The following is a 17,826-nucleotide window of genomic DNA, read 5'->3' on the forward strand; positions in this document are numbered from 1 at the left end:
TTTTGGAGCATATCATTAAGCATTTTGAGCAAGATCCTCATTAAGCAACACCTCATCCCTTCTTAATAGTATTGGCTTTTCCTATAGACTCAATGTGATCTTGGATCACTAAAATAAAAAATGTAGAGTCTTGTGCTTTGAGCTTGAGCCAATCTTTTGTCCTTAGCATTTTGAAGGGTCCACTTTCTAATCCATGCCATGCCAAACATTGAGCTTTCCTGAAATATTTATCTTGGAATAGCATTAGCTCAATCAGCTATATGTTGTTAGGAATTACCAAAACCACCCAGGGATAGTTGCACTTTCACCCGGCCCATACAGATCCTTCAAATCCGGCCGTCCCGAAAAACAATTGCGGGATCCCGAATCCGCGAGCCCAATTCCTCCATATGTGCGGGATTCCGCCCGTTTTTTAGGCTCCCCTTTCCGTTGGCGTGTAAGACTTTCGCCGGCTTCATTTCCCGCTTCCACTTCCCGTCACCGCCGCCACACATCCCCGCCGCTTTGTCTTGCCCTCGGCTGCCCCGTGCCGCCGAAAGCTCCCTTGCCCCTGCACCGCATCCATTCCACCTACTTTCAGCAGCGGGGGTCCATTTGCGTCCGCAACTCACGTCCGTCGTCGGCGCCTGTGAGCAGCACACGTCGGGGGAAGAGAGCGGCACGGCGCTGCTTTCGTCGGCAGGGAGAAGAAAGGGGCGGCACGGCTTCGGGCGGTGGGAAGAAGAAAGGGGTGGCGCGGCTTCACTTTGGCCGTCAGGGAGAAGAAAGGGGCGGCGTGACACGGCTTTGCTTGGGGCGAGGTATGTCCAAAACCCATCGGGGCGTGCTTGATTTTGGCCCGGAGTAGGTTCGGGTGAAACTCATGGTGTTTTGTGTGCATTTTCTAGATAGATTGGAGTTCGTCCTCGTCATCTTCGGCTGATGATTCGGGCATAGAAGATTTGATCCTCGATGACGAGGACGACAACCTAGTGTTGTTGCATCTCATCAACAAATTTGAGGCGGGGCCGAAGAAAAAGCGATGCAGATCGATAGTCAGACAGCTATGCAATTCTCCCAGCAAAGCTGTCGGTGACAACACGCTCATGAAGGACTACTTCTCCAAGGTATCGACATATCCGGCTCACCTCTTTCGTAGGTGATATGGAATGCGTAGGTCACTTTTCGGTCGCATCATCGAGGCTTGCGAGCAAAACTGTCGTTCTTCACTCAGGTAGGAATGCCGCCAGTTTGATTGGTTTTAGTGCACATCAAAAAATATCAGTGGCGATAAGAGTGATTGCATATGGTGTTTCGGCTGACTACACAGATGAATATATTCGCATTGAGGAAGGTACCACCATCAAATGTGTCTGTGTCTTTGAGAAGACAATAATTTGGGTTTTTGGTCTGGAGTACCTTCGAGCTCCAAACGAAGAAGACACAAAGAAGCTCATGGCAATGAACGAAGCAAGGGGATGACCGGGCATGCTAGGTAGTATTGATTGCATGCATTGAAGGTGGAAGAACTGCCCAATGGCTTAGGCAGAGCAATATGCCAGCCACAAACGTAAACCTGCCATTGTGCTAGAAGCCGTGGCTTCACGTGATCTATGGATTTGGCATTGCTTCTTTGGTTTGCCGGGTCTCTTAATGGTATCAACGTTTTGAAGTGGCAAAGCTCTGGCTTGCAACTATACCGTCAATAGCCACGACTATACCATGGCGTACTATCTTGCCAACGGTATTCATCCTTACTGGTTAACAACGGTGAAGACCATTAGTGACCCCAAAATCAAGAAGCACAATTTTTTTGTCGAAGCACAAGAAGCTTGCCGAAAGGATATTGAGAGGCCATTTTGTGTGTTGCAAGCTCGTGTGAGATTTGAACAATTTGGTGTTGTAATAATTATTCGAATTTGAACATTTGTTGTAATGAAGTGTTGTATTGTGAGTTGCTTTTCAGAACATATATATATTCGTATGCTGATTTTATATTAAGATTCCATTTGGCTGATGTAATTGAAATGTATAATTTGTTTGATGCTATGCAAACTTTACAACCGCACCTTAAAAAGTTTTGCGGACGCTCTTATACGCGTTTTGCGGGACGCGCGGTTGCGTGATCTGCTAGAGATGCTCTAACGATGTTTTGTGTAAACGTGACGCCGTGGAACAGCCATACCCCCACCCCCACGTGCGCGTCCACCCCACCCCACCGCCCCTAGACCCCGAAAGTCCTATTCTACCCCTGAGCTCAAATGCCCCCTCATGAACAGTAAAGTCGAAACAATAGTAAACCATTTCAAATTTTGAATTTTTTTGTGATAAACTTTGAGAAATATTTTGTATGCTTGCAAAATTTCAATACGAAATAACATTTGTGGAAGGCATGGCAAAAAATCAACACTCCAAAATATTTTCAAAACTAGCATTTTTGGAACATCGATTTTGTTTTTTTATGACTTCCACGAATGTCATTTCGTGCTGAAATTTTGCAAGCATACAAAACATTTGTCAAAGTTTACCAAAAAATCAATTTTTTTATTTTTTACTATTTTTTTATTTTACTGTCAGGGAGCGTTTAAGCTCAGGTGTAGATACTTCATGTCCCCCAAACCCCGCCTTTACTTGGGCCTGGAAGAAAAAAAACACATCCCTTGGGCCGCCGCACAAGCTCCTGAGCTCTAGGCTATGGCGATGACGGAGGCGGAAGACAATGGCTTCGAGTTCCTGTCAGATCCGTTCGACAGGTATGTTCCATGGCGTGCCTGTAGTAGCCACCGTTGTAGTTAGCAGAACACCCTACTAGTGGGAGCAGAACACCTTACTAGTGGGACGACGATCCCCTGACGTAGCCCATCATGCCATTGAGACGCTGACACATGGGTCCCACCAAGCGCGGGGTCCACCTGTCAGCGACCGAAAGGTAGGGAAAGGCAGGGTTAGCTACGTTAGAGGATCTGTGTCCCCTACTAGTGCATTCCCCTTGCTTTCCCTAGGTTTCCCTGGTGGATCTAGCCGGTGGCGACAACATGTCCCACAACGAACCCACTAAAACTATGATCTGCACTCCGTCCGAGTCCGGTATGGGCGATGCCGGTGACGCAACGCTATTTGTAGCAGCGGATTTGACCAATACATGCGAGGGAGCGGCCCTATCAGCGCCAAATTCAGAACAATCAACTCGCAAGGAGGATCCTCAAGCGCCCTGCTGGACCAAAAGGTATAAGAGCATCTACAATCGTGATGGACAAATTCGGGCACTCAAACACCCACGAACGCGCCCGGGCGTGTCCGCGGATACTAACCGGGCACACCTTATTTGTTGGCTTGTATATCCACATCCCTCATATCTGAAACCTCAAAAGCATGCAACGCTACGTAAAAGACGATCATCACACGCAATTCATCAGATCAGCCGGACAAAAGGAGCATAGTTCGTTGGAGCATTGCAAATCCATACTACAAACTAATTAAAACGTAGTTAAAATATAAACACAAGGGCGAAGGCGGAGGAAATCACCATTTCCTCGCCGGCCCCTTCCCCTTGCGGCCATCGATGCGGCTATGCCCCTCCTCTATGTAGGCATCGGCGTGTCATGGTCCGTCGTCATTGGCATAGGAGGTGGAGCTACTCGTCAAGTCAGAGTCCGAACAACAACTTCGGCCCGACAGCCTGCGGAGCAGGCGGTCCTGCTCCTTGGCATGGCGGGCCACCTTCGCCTTCGCCGCCGCATCCTTGCTTGCCTCGCTCCCCGACAACTCATGACGAGTCGGAGTGCTTTGGCATTCTTGCGGCGGAGGCGCCGCGCATCCGTCTCCGCCATCATGAGAGAGCGGCGGAGGACAGATGCGACGAGTGCGGCATCGGGATCGACCGGCGTTGTCGCACGTCACTACCGTGCGGTCAACGCCTTCCCCGCTGACGCCCTCTCCCTTACCCGTTGCCGCTCGCGGTGTGCTGCTCGTGCCTCGGACTCGGGCGTCCTCATGCGCGCCGGCGCCTGCGCGGGCACGAGGACCCAACGATGGCTGGGCACCACTTCCGTAACAGAGGGGCGTCGTCGGCGTACCTGAATGACGGGAGCGGAGCGACCAGAGCTGCGCGCCGGGTGGGACGGGACGCCGACGTCGCCGGTGCTGCGTCGACAGGCGATAGGCGCTGATGAAGAAGATATGCCGCTGCCGCCTTGGTCGAGCAGCAACCGCCTCAAGGCGATGCAGAGGGCGACCTCCTCCACATCCATGGTCGAGGCGTCGGATTCTCTGCCAGAGCCGCCGCTACTTCCGTCGCCGACCATTGGAACCGAAGGGAGGGGATCGGAAGTGGAGTGGACGGGCACGACAGTGAAGTGGAGTTCGGATTGACCGGTGTCTAGAGTTTTCCGGATGGGGATATTTGTGTGGGGTCCGGGTGGGCCAAGCCGACGTGGAGGACGCGCCCGGACACGCTCATATCCGCCCTATATTTGGACTGGATATCAAGGGTGCCGGTCAGTCCGAACGTTTGAGGCATGTTTAAGGAGCCCATCTGGATCGGTTTTTCACGACCGGATAGTGACCGGGCGGCCTGCTAGGGCGTTTGAGACGGGTTTGAGAGGTCTGGTTGTAGATGCTCTAACCCATCTGACACTATGTCCTGTAGTTCATACATCCCTTCAATTAGATTACACCATGTGAGCTTGCTGAAAATGAATTTGGAACTTGGCTGATCCATACGCACGCGTGAGTATTTGAGCGGTATTTTATCGAAACTCATCCACCTAATCTCAGTTTGTTTACTTTTGTATTACTAAGAAACAGTTCTCAACTCTGCAGGGTCTGTGTTGGAAAAGCACCAATTGAAGGACACCGCTATTGCTTGGACGGCCGTCGCCCCGCTACGCACAAACGTCTTCCCTCCTCGTCCACGTCTCCCATTAAATTATCCCTCTTCTACTGTCCTACAATACCGCACGCGCTCCTTATCCCGACGCTAATCAACGACAAACGATACCATGGGCAGGCAAGCCCATCCGCGCCAGCGAATTTTCGTATTTTTTGAAAGGTATACCATTCATGGATCGGATCATCTACTATCTTGCTCACCATTTTTGGACAAGGTTTGGTATGATTCGAGACAAAGTTTTTTATGCTAAACTTTTGTACTTATGTAAATTAATTCTACCATACTGTTGTTTTGTAACAAAAATATTATAAAATAGTTTAATAAGTATAAAATTATATTGCTATCTATTATAGTTAAACATGTGAAAATGTTGCTAAATAAGTGTTTTAGTGTGAAATTTTTATACAATTGTAATGTATGTAATGAAACGTTGTTGATGCTAAATTTTAAATTATTCTATGAAAGAATTTTTCTTTGAATATTACATAAATTACATATTGGTAAAATTATATATTTATATGTATGTGCGTGTGTTCGTATATATTTTTAGCATCATTAAATATCATGGTAGATACTTCCAAATCACACACCCTAGAAACTATCTTAATAATAGTTTATAATTTACTACCAGGTAAAAAGGCAATCATACCATTAACCATGTTTCAATGTTGATGACACATACTTATAGGTTACTAATACAATTTGCTAAATAAATCTACAAGTTTTGATCCCCAAGGATACATTGTGTTGTGGATCATAGACCCCCCAAAATGCTAATGACTCGAGACGTGTGCGACAAAGAGAATCATAGCTTTTCTTATCTATTCTTGAACTATTGGTATCTCACACTATTAAGAGGGAATCAAAGGGCTACAAAAGATTTATGGAAGTCACAATCATAATAACATGCCTATATTCCTAAAAGTCCAATGCCAATGTACTAACAATATGCAAGTCATCAACGAAACGGACAGTTCAACCCAAATTGGGCCAAACTGTCCAGACCAAATTGAAACGGATTGGCCGGCTTGTGGCCTTGGTACTACATAAGCCTAGAAATGAAGCCACGTAGTTTGCGATAATTCAAGGCAGAGCCCAGGCTCAGATGCACCTGTTCAGCAAAAAATTCAAAAAAAATACTAGAAAAATTCAAAAAATTCCAAAAAAAAATTCGGGTGGTAGATAATTAGGTGCGTGAGGTGCGCTGCAAAAATCAACTCGTTTGGACACTTGAGCAAGCCTGTGCAAAAAAGACAAATCAGCATTTGATGTATTCAATTATGTGATGGTTTACATCAGATTGCACTAAGGCAATCAGAGAATCAGGGAATACATCAAAAAGACTAACATCCGAGGCACTCTTGAGGCCCTCCTGAGCACACCAATGAGCAGCCTTGTTGGCCTCTCTTCTCACGTAGCTAATGCACAGCCCCTGAAAGTTTTGGAGATATGATTTGATTTTGCTGATTACTGGGCTCCCCATCGACCGGCACTTTGTCGCCATCCATTCCTCCGTGATAGTTTGGCAATCCGTTTCGACGGCAACCCGCGTCCAGCCCTTCTCCATAGCTAGACGCACAGCTTCTCGCACCCCTAGGAGTTCAGCAACATACGGGTCAGTCACCCCCCCTTACCTTACGACTTCTGGCGAGCACAAGTCCGCCCTGATCTCTTGCCACAAGTCCAATGGCTGAAGTTCCCCCATTCACATCAACCGCAGCATCTGTGTTAATCTTTACACAGCCGGGCTCTGGTGGTATCCAGTCCACATTGTTCCTCTGCTGAACTTCAGACGGAGTGGCCGGAATATACAAAGCATGAATGAGTTCTTGCACTAGAACCACCGACCGGCCAGGCTGGTACTTAACCTCCTCATGTGTGTACTTGTTCCTGCTCGACCATATTGCCCACATAACTGAGATAATGATGGCCGCTCTAGCCTTACTGACAAACCCCGGGTCTAGCAAATCCCGTGACCAAGTAACAGGGTGTAGCCGGGGTAGTTTGAAGTCGAAAAAATTCTCAGCTTCCCTCCAGAACAGTTTTGCATGATCGCACATCACCAGAGAGTGATGAAGTGACTCCTCTTGGTGACCACACATTGGGCAGGTGGAATCCTCCCCTATATGCCTCCTACACAGCTCCTCCTTTGCCGGCAGAAATCCTTTGAGGACTCGCCACCAAAAAATCCTTATTTTTGGTTGTACCTGAATCCGCCATAACGACTTCCAGATTTCCTCACCTTGGGATGAATTCCCAACTTGAATCAGCTTTGCTTGTTGTTCTTCCATAAGCATACGATATGCAGATCGGACCGTGAAAATCCCAGATCTTTCATGGCCCCATGTCCAAAAATCAGAGATAGCCATCCGTGTTCTTGGCATGTTGAGTATAGCGCTCGCATCCGGGGCAATGAAATTCCTTCTGATTATTTCCTCATTCCATTCACCATCTTCGTTCATCAAATCCGCTACCAGGTGTATCGGGTCACCCCCCATGTTACACACTGGTTTAAAAGATGAACTTCCTTGTATCCAGTTATCATGCCACACTTCCGTAGTCATTCCATCATCGACTCTATGGATCAAACCCTGCTTAAGCACTTACCTGCTGGTGATAATAGCTTTCCACGTAGTAGAGGCGTTCGCCGGGCATCCCGCCTGCAAAAAATCCCCATCTGGGTAATACCGTCCCTTCAGGACTCGTGCACATAAACTACCTGGCTTCTCCATCAGATGCCACGCCTGCTTAGCTAGCATTGTGTCATTGAACTTTTCCAAATCACGAAATCCCAAGCCTCCCTTTGATTTGGAGACATCCATTTTTTCCCAAGATTGCCAATGCATTCTTTGTTTGTCCAATGATTCATCCCACCAGAACTTTGACATCACTGCCGTAACTTTCTGACATAAGCCTTTAGTTAGCTTGAAACAGCTCATAGAATAGGCCGGTAGGGCTTGAATCACAGCCTTAAGAAGAACCATCCTTGCCGCAATCGACATCAACTTCTCACACTAACCTTGTACCCTGGACCTTGCTTGCTCCTTAATATGAATGAAACTATTTTCCGTGATCTTTCCCGCTGCTGTAGGCAACCCCAGGTACTTCTCGGTCAAAGCTTCCCTGTAGATTTGTAAGTTATTTCTTACCCCTGCTTTGGCCGATGCCCTACAATTCGGGCTGGAAAAAACGGAGCTCTTTGCCTTGTTTACACACTGGCCAGAGCCCAAATTGAAAGCTTGAAGGACTTCATTTAGTCTCTGAGCACTCCTTGAATCTGCCTTCATAAAAACCAAACAGTCATCCGCAAACAAGAGATGCGAGATCCAAGGGGATCTCAACCCAGGTCGGATTCCTCTATCAATCCAGCCAGCATCGTAATTTTTTAGCAAGCATGAGAGCCCTTCCCTGCAAAGTAAAAACAAATACGGAGATATAGGATCACCTTGCCTTAAACCTTTGGAGGGACGAAATGATGGCAGAAGTTCTCCATTCATCTTCACTTGGAAAGATACGGAGTTGACACATCTCATAACAAGAGACACCCAATCCTCAGAAAAACCTAGCTGCAACATGATGCCTTGAAGATAAGACCATTCAACCCGATCATACGCCTTCATCATGTCCAGTTTAACCGCACACCATCCCTGCTTAGTCCTCTTCCTTTTCATTGCATGAATGCATTCATAAGCCGTAATTGCATTGTCAGTGATCAAGTGCCCTGGAACAAAAGCACTTTGTTCCTCCGCAATGATTTCATCTAAAATCTCCCTCAACCTGTTTGCCAACACTTTGGAGCAAAGTTTGTAAATAACATTACAGAGGGAGATAGGTCTATATTGTGCAATATTTCTCGGATTTTTAACCTTTGGAATAAGTACTATTACAGTCTTATTAATAGCCGCAGGCATGTGGCCGCCGTTTAAGAAATTTAGAACAGCACGCGTCACATCCTCCTTGATAGTCGACCAGTGATGCTGATAGAAACCCGCATGGAAACCGTCTACACCAGGTGCCTTTGAGGGCGCCATTGCAAATAGCGCTTTTTCAACTTCTTCTGCGCAAAAGGGTCTCACTAGTAGAAAACGGGGCAAAGGTCACAGGGCACTTTTCACATTAGCCCCGGTTCAGTCACGAACCGGGACCCATGGGGGCATTCGTCCCGGTTCGTGAGCCCAGGGGGCCGGCCGGGGCCTCGTCGGCATTGGTCCCGGTTCGTATGGAACCATTTGTCCCGGTTCGAGCCACGAACCGCGACTAATGGTTCTCGCTCCTGGCCCACAACCATTTGTCCTGGTTCTTGGCATGAACCGGGACAGAAGGCCCGGATTTAGTACCGGTTCATGCCACGAACCGGGACCAATGAGGTGCCTATATATACCCCATCACCACGGCAGAGCACTCCACAGTGCTCTGTTTTTCTCTGGCCGGCGAGGGGAGGGCTTTGTGGTGCTCTAGCTCACCTCCTATGCACATGAGGTGTTCGATGAAATGCCCGAGCCACACTAGTTAATCTTTCTCCTCTCGAGACTCGACCTCCGAGCTCCATTTTCCTCGAGATTTGTCTAGGTTTAGCGGCCCATCACGTCCCATTCCCGTCTTCACCGCCGTCGACTGCCCGCGCCGATCTCGTCGCCGGCAACACCGTGGTGAGCCTCTTGTTCTTAACTTCTTTTTGAAAGAAAAAATTCTTACTTTAGATAGATACTTGTCTAATTTGCTTACTATTTTATTCCTTCTTATTACATAGTGCGATGGTTTTGGTATCCGCCCCCGTCGGCCCTCGTCCTGTCTATGATTCGGATGTGGTATATATTATCTTTTTATAACTATTTGATTCATTTATTGTTTATGACAAATATACCGACCAGTGTGACATAGATTTTATTTATCTAGGAGGTGGTTGAACCGGAAATTCTAACCGACCCTATTGTCGAGAGGTTAAATTTAGTTGAAGAAGAAAACAATTACTTGAAGGAAAAAATAAAAAAATTTGAGGAGGAGAAGATGATATTGGAGTTGCATGTTGCGGATGTCGTCGATGATCACAAGATCAAGATGGATGCAATGCGCTTGAAGATTAGAAAGATTAGAAAATATGCCATTCATACCGAGGCTTGGTATCATTATGCCGTTGGATCAATTGTTACCTTGGTTGCGATTATGATCGCATTTGTTTTCGCATTGAAATGTTTTACATAGTTTCAATGTATGGTTTAATTAATTAGATGCTCTGCAGAGCTATATATATGTTGTTAGATGAGAACTATGTATGTACTTTGGTTCTAATGTGATGATGAACTTCTATTAATTTGGTCACTTAATTATCTCTTCATGATGTTCTGTAATGGTTTTTGACACACTTAATTATATATAATGCACGCAGATGAACCGGCAATGGATGTACGGTGACAGACACACCTCCGAGTACATTAAGGGCGTGCATGATTTTCTCGAAGTGGCTGAGGCAAACAAGCAGAATGGTTTTATGTGTTGTCCATGCCCTACATGTGGGAATACGAAGTCTTACTCTGACCGGAAAATCCTTCATGCCCACCTAATTTACAAGGGTTTCATGCCACACTATAATGTTTGGACGAGGCACGGAGAAATGGGGGTTATGATGGAAGACGGCGAAGAAGAAGAGGACGATGACAACTATGTGCCCCCTGAATACGGTGATGCTGCAACGAGGGAAGCTGTTGAAGATCAAGAGGAACCAGACGATGTGCCCAATGATGCTGCAAGGGGGGAAGCTGCTGAAGATGAAGAGGAACCAGTGCCCGATGATGATGATCTCCGCCGGGTCATTGTCGATGCAAGGACGCAATGCGAAAGTCAAAAGGAGAAGCTGAAGTTCGATCGCATGTTAGAGGATCACAAAAAAGGGTTGTACCCCAATTGCGAAGATGGCAACACAAAGCTCGGTACCGTACTGGAATTGCTGCAGTGGAAGGCAGAGAATGCTGTGCCTGACAAAGGATTTGAGAAGCTATTGAAAATATTGAAGAAGAAGCTTCCAAAGGATAACGAATTGTCCGACAGTACATACGCAGCAAAGAAGGTCGTATGCCCTCTAGGATTGGAGGTGCAGAAGATACATGCATGCCCTAATGACTGCATCCTCTACCGCGGTGCGTACAAGGATCTGAACGCATGCCCGGTATGCGGTGCATTGCAGTATAAGATCAGAAGAGATGACCCTGGTGATGTTGACGGCGAGCCCCCCAGGAAGAGGGTTCCTGCGAAGGTGATGTGGTATGCTCCTATAATACCACGGTTGAAACGTCTGTTCAGAAACGAAGAGCATGCCAAGTTGATGCGATGGCACAGTGAGGACCGTAAGAAAGACGGGAAGTTGAGAGCACCCGCTGACGGGTCGCAGTGGAGAAAAATCGAGAGAAAGTACTGGGCTGAGTTTGCAGCTGACCCAAGGAACGTATGGTTTGGTTTAAGCGCGGATGGCATTAATCCTTTCGGGGAGCAGAGCAGCAATCACAGCACCTGGCCCGTGACTCTATGTATGTATAACCTTCCTCCTTGGATGTGCATGAAGCGGAAGTTCATTATGATGCCAGTTCTCATCCAAGGCCCTAAGCAACCCGGCAACGACATTGATGTGTACCTAAGGCCATTAGTTGAAGAACTTTTACAGTTGTGGTGTGGAAACGGTGTACGTACGTGGGATGAGCACAAACAGGAGGAATTTAACCTGCACGCGTTGCTGTTTGTAACCATCAACGATTGGCCCGCTCTCAGTAACCTTTCAGGACAGACAAAGAAGGGATACCACGCATGCACGCACTGTTTAGATGACACTGAAAGTATATACCTGGACAAAAGTAGGAAGAATGTGTACCTGGGCCATCGTCGATTTCTTCCGACCAACCATCAATGTCGAAAGAAAATAAAATAAAATAAATAAGTTTTTTGTTGTAAGTAGAAATAAAACAAAATAAATATAGCAAAAGAAAATAAAAAAACTAAATACAGCAAAAAGAATTTTCATAAAGAACTAATGGCACTAATAGAAAGTTTATATGTTTTCTAAAACTAATGGCACTAACAGACAGTTTATAATTTTGCTGACCTAAAAGCAAAAAGAATTAAAAAATAAAGCAACAAACAAAAGAAAATAAATAATGCAAAAAATTTAAAAAAACTGCCACCTACTGGGCCACCACGGCCTGAATACGACTAGAAACCCAACCTGGGCCAGGATTCAGGCCCGCAGAAGGCCCAATAGGCCAACAGACAGCATAGTGTGAGATTAGGCTCGTAAGCCTGCATTTGAGAGGAGCTCGAGAGGGCAGCTGCAGCGGGGCTTATAAACCACTCTGAGCCCCTCTCAACTAGCGAGGTGGGACTAAACTTTTGGCTGCGACGTGGGTAGCAAGAGGCCTTTGGTCCCGGTTGGTGGAACCAACCGGGACCAATGCCCCCCCTTTAGACCCGGTTGGTGCCACCAACCGGGACCAAAGGCCACCGCTTCCCGCCCTTTGGGCTGCTGAAAAGAGGCCTTTGGTCCCGGTTGGTGGCACCAACCGGGACTAATGCCTCCCTTTAGTCCCGGTTGGTGCCACGAACCGGGACTAAAGGATTTGCTATATAAGTCCACACTTAGGAAATTTTCGACATACCTCGCCAGTTGCCCCCGACGCCACCAGGCTGCCCGTGCTCGCCGTCGCCGCCCGCTCCTCATCGCCATCGCCCCGCGCCCTTGCCTCGACGGGTCGCCGCCCGGTGCTCGTCGCCGTCGCCCTGCCCCCACGCGCCGCCCCGCCTCGTGCTCCCCTGCTCGCGCGCGCCGCCTCGGCGCCCCGAGCCCCCCTGCCCGGCCCGCGCGTGCTCGCCGGCGCCCTCGCCGCCCCCGCCCCGTCCCGGCCCCGTGCGCCGGCGCCCTCGCCGCCCCCGCCCCCGCCGTCGCCATCGTCCTAGCCGCCCCCGCTGTGAGAGCCGCCGCCCCGGCTCTGTTTTTTTATTTTTATTAGTTTAATTTTTTGTTCATATGTGATGTATATGTGTATGTGGCTGTAATGTATATGTGAACAAAAAAAATTGTATGTATGTAGATGTTCAAAATGTATGAATATATATGTCAAAAATGTTTTTTTGTTCATAGAAAGTTTTTTGTTCATATATAGAAAGTTTTTATATATGACAATGGATATATATTCGATATATATGAGAAATGATGATCCACATGGAAAAGTTTTATATATGCAAAAGTTACAATTTTAGAAAAGTTTTATATATCTAGCTAGGAAGGGAAGAAGAAGAAAAAGAAGGATAGGAAAGAAGAAAATAAGAAGAGGAAAGAAAGAAGAAGAGGAGAGGAAGAAGAGGAGATATAAATAAGAAGAGGAAAAAAGAAGAAAAAAAAGAGGAGAAGAAGAAAGGAATAGAGGAGAAGAAGAAAAAATAGAATATTCCTTTCTTCAATCCTCTCCTCTATTCCTTTCTTCTTCTCTCCTCTTTTTATTTCTTCTTCGTTTTCTTATGTTTTATCGGGTCTGTCGTCGTCGATATATACCCCTCCCGATAACTTCAACACGAGGGGGGGATAACTTCAACACGAGGGGGGTCGATATACCCCCTCCCCGATAACATTATTTTCCCGTGTATATATGTCATCGTTGTCGATATAACCCCCTCCTGATAACTTCAACACGTGGGGGGGGGTCGATATACCCCCTCCCCGATAACATTATTTTCCCGTGTATGTATGTTGTCGTTGTCGATATTACCCCCTCCCGATAACTTCAACACGAGGGGGGATAACTTCAACACGAGGGGGGGTCGATATACCCCCTCCTCGATAACATTATTTTCCCGTGTATGTATGTCGTCGTTGTTGATATAAAACCCCCTCCCGATAACTTCAACACGTTGGGGGGGTCGATATATACCCCCTCCCCGATAACATTATTTTCCCGTGTATGTATGTCGTCGTTGTCGATATATATAACTCCCTCCCAGATAACTTCGACATGATGGACGGTCGATATGTATACCCCCTCTCGACCGTGATAACTTATACCACGGGAGCACCCCCCGGCCCTCTCGCTCGACCAAAACTCTCGAGGACACCCAAACCCTTGAAAAAACGATGTCGGTTTCCTACCCCCTCCCGCCGCGCCCCTACCCTTGAAGCGTTGCCTAGGCCACCCCAAACCCGGAATAAGCTAGGTCTACGTTTGCACTAATATATCCACCTGCTGTCATGTTTGTGTAATAATTGCCATGTTGTAATATTTGCAGAAACAATGGAGCACGGACGAGATGAGCAAGCAAAAGATGTGTTGGGGGACATAATCTTAGCGGGAGGTGATATCTTGTCGTATCTTAACGACAATGATGGTCTGGAAGAACATGGTGAAGAAGCAGGCTGTGGTGATCGAAGAGTGGAGGAGGAAAGACATGATTATGATGGCTCCGGTGACCCAATGCTGGTGCAAGAAGGAGCCCGTGGTGACGGGTCCGGCGACCGAACAGAGTCCGGCCAGGTAAATATATTAGGTAAGCCTGTGCTGACTAGCTAATTGATGCATTCATTGATTTGGTATGTACACATATTAATTAACGCTCGTCTTTCTTCTTTTTTCTAGCCCTCCGGATCGAGCACAACTGCGGTAAAGATACGAGGCCCGAAGAGAAAGTTGCGCTCGGATGAAAGGTTTGAGATCACAGCAATCGCGCGCGACGGCCAACCGATTGAACCCATCCGGACAAAGGATGCATTTGCTGCTCAGTGTGGGGTTCTAGTTAGGGACAAGATCCCGATCAGCATCCACCAATGGTATAAGCCTAAGAAGGAAGACCCTGAGGTGTCTTATGTCAATGATATGCAGAAAGATGATCTTTGGACTGAGCTGAAGGCAAATTTCACCCTACCGCCAGAGGAGGATCCGGAGAAGCCAGTTAAAGAGCAATTAATCAAGTCTCATGCTCTTAAGAAGATGGCAGACCTATTCAGGAGGTGGAAGAATGAGCTGAAAACGTTTGTCGACAAAGAAGAGACACCTGAATTCGTCGGCCGGTATGAGAAGATCAGAGATCACTGGCCCGCATTTGTGGCCCACAAGACATCGGAAAAGAGTAAGAAGATGTCAGCGACAAACAAGATGAATGCTGCGAAGAAGAAGCTTCACCATCGCACGGGGTCAGGTGGCTACCTCAAAGCCCGGCCTAAGTGGGCCAAGTCTGAGAGGGATCTTCTTGATAAATGGATCGAACCACAGACAATGAACTGGCCAGACCGTTGCCGGACTTGGTTCTTCGGGGCTGGCGGAACCTTGGACCCTGTATCAGGGAGGTGTCATTGGACGGACGAGCAACTTGCAATACCCGTCAAGAAGATTCAACACTATATCGATGCAGCGCAGCAAGGGACGTTCGTTCCAGAGAGAGAGAACGACGAGCTCACAATGGCCCTCGGGAATCCTGAGCACCCTGGACGGGCACGAGGCATGCCAGGCTCCGTTCCGTGGAAGGCTGGTTTTCCGGACGCGGGCGGTTACAAAACCCAGGAGAGGAGGAAAAAAGTGGAGCAGATCCAAGTTCAGCGTCTGCACGAAAGGGTTCAAGTGCTAGAGGAACGAGACAGCAATAGAGATGCCGAAACTGCCCCCGAAGCTACACCGCCATCTCAGCGTAGAAGCAGCGTGGCTTCCACCGAGCTGCCTCAGCTGGAGCATGCGGCTACTCCTAGCTACCCCGTGGATGCTATCACGGAGTCTCAACATTGCCACCTTATGGCAGAATGGCAGAACTTGAAAGTCAAGGTGGCTGTTGGCTCTGTTTTACCTACTGAACCCGGCGCAACCTACCACTGCCGGCAGATTCCAGATGGATATGCTAGGGTGATGGTGGATGAAATAACGGAGGGATTTGAGGACCTCCAGCTTGACCACCCTACCGGTGAAGGGGAGACTCGGCTGGGTTTAGCTCTAAAGACTCCATGCCTATGGCGGAAGGAGCTCATCAAGCTTCCGAACTGGACGGCTCCGGCGAGTAAGGGCACTCCGCCTCCTCCTCCGCCTCCTCCTCCGGCGAGTGATCAGGGCACTCAGCCTCCTTCTCCGGCGCGTGGCGGCACTCCGCCTCCTCCTCCGGCGAGTGATCAGGGCACTCATCAGCCTCCTTCTCCGGTGCGTGGCGGCACTCCGCCTCCTTCTCCGCCAGCGCCGGCGCGCCAGAGCAGCCAGCCTCCTCCTTCTCCGCCTCGTCAGCAAGGGCGGAAGAGACCCGCCGCCGATGCGGCTGCTCCGGCGCGTCGTAGTCCTTCTCCTCCGCCTCGTAAGCAAGGAAAGAAGACAGCCGCAGCCGCTCCGTCTGCTCTGCCGGCGTCTAGCAGTACAGCTGCCAGAGGCGGGAGGCAATACAGATTCGGTCCTTCTCTGAAGACTCCAGAGAAGTTACCATATGAGAGGACCGAGGAGGAGAACGCGAAGATCGTGCGAGCCGAAGTGAAGAACTTCTTTGAAGGGGACAAAGCAAAGAAACATCCACCTCCGGAGGAGAAGGTAGATCCGGTGAAAGCAAAGCGCACTCTGGCTGCCCTGACAAAACCACCAAAGTCTCCGCCAAAAGGCAACTATGAGCGCGTTCTTGCAAAGGCATATGCCGAAGCGGAGCGGTCGGGAAGTACTGTCAGTGATAAAAGGATGAAAGAACGACGAGCTGGGAAAAAAATTGCCCAGCTCGGCGAACAAGAGAACCAATCGTGCCCCCCGCTCAAGGTGTCAAAAGACATCGTCGCTAATGATCCGGGTATGGTGCCCGGTTATACCGATCTTGGAGATTACCTGCCCGACGATGTACATTATGAAATCATGGAGGTGGACGAACACAAATACCATTACGGGAAGCCTCTCGTCAAAGATGTCAAATCTCTAAGCACGATGATGCGAAGACTACATGATTGGTACATGAAAACCTGCAGAGAGTCTGATGGGATGAGTACTTTAACGCTGAGAGTTAAACCGGAGCATGACCTCGTTGGAATTGAACTGCTGGATGTTCCATTTGAGGATTTCTTCCAGTTTTACAATCTAATGTCCCTCGATAAAACAACGATCACTTGCTACTGTCTGTAAGTAGTACTACTTCTGTCATTAAGTCTCTCTATATAGGTCAGCTCTTTCATTGCATGTATTTATACTTATCCTCACTATATTATGCAGATTGAAGATCGCCGAATTGAAGAAAAGACAAATCAGTGATATTGGGTTCATTAACACAAATCTCATAGATGCAACTCAGGTTAAATTTCATGCCAAAGAAGCGGAGGCCAACTTGCTACAATCGTTGGTAATAAATCAAAACAAAGATATAATACTCTTTCCTTACAACTTCAAGTGAGTGTTACTGTCTTCTGCATATTCGGTTTCCCTTTATTAGTCCAGGTTATGGTAATGTAATTGATGACTTATGCATGCATGCGTAGCTTCCACTATATTCTCCTAGAGATTAAGCTTGAGCAGGGAGTAGTAACCGTCTTAGACTCGAGACGAAAAGATCCCCAGGACTATGCGAACATGACTCGAATGCTCCAGAAGTAAGTTAAATCGATCATTATCCACCATATCAGCAACTTTGTTCATTTCCTGATATCAAGTAATTGTTTTCTTTGTCTGGCAGGGTTTGGAGAAAATTCACCTCAAAAGCCCCGGGACTGCCGAACCAGCTGCAATTTAGACACCCAAAAGTAAGTACTATAGTAGCATGTTCCGCGCATCTCCTAGTGATTCAAGCGCTAGTTTGATCAATACCATTTAGCATGCTTGCTTATCAGTTTGATTGACCTCTATTTCTTGTAAAGTGGTTGTGGCAGCAACCCGGGAATAATTACTGTGGATACTACATTTGCGAGTCCATCCGCTACCATACCTGTGAGCGGGGCTACACTGAAGAACAATATGAAGTGCGTAAGCAATAATATTCACAATTTTATT

This window comes from Triticum aestivum, chromosome 2D (assembly GCF_018294505.1).
Source record: "Triticum aestivum cultivar Chinese Spring chromosome 2D, IWGSC CS RefSeq v2.1, whole genome shotgun sequence".
Taxonomy (NCBI): Eukaryota; Viridiplantae; Streptophyta; class Magnoliopsida; order Poales; family Poaceae; genus Triticum; species Triticum aestivum.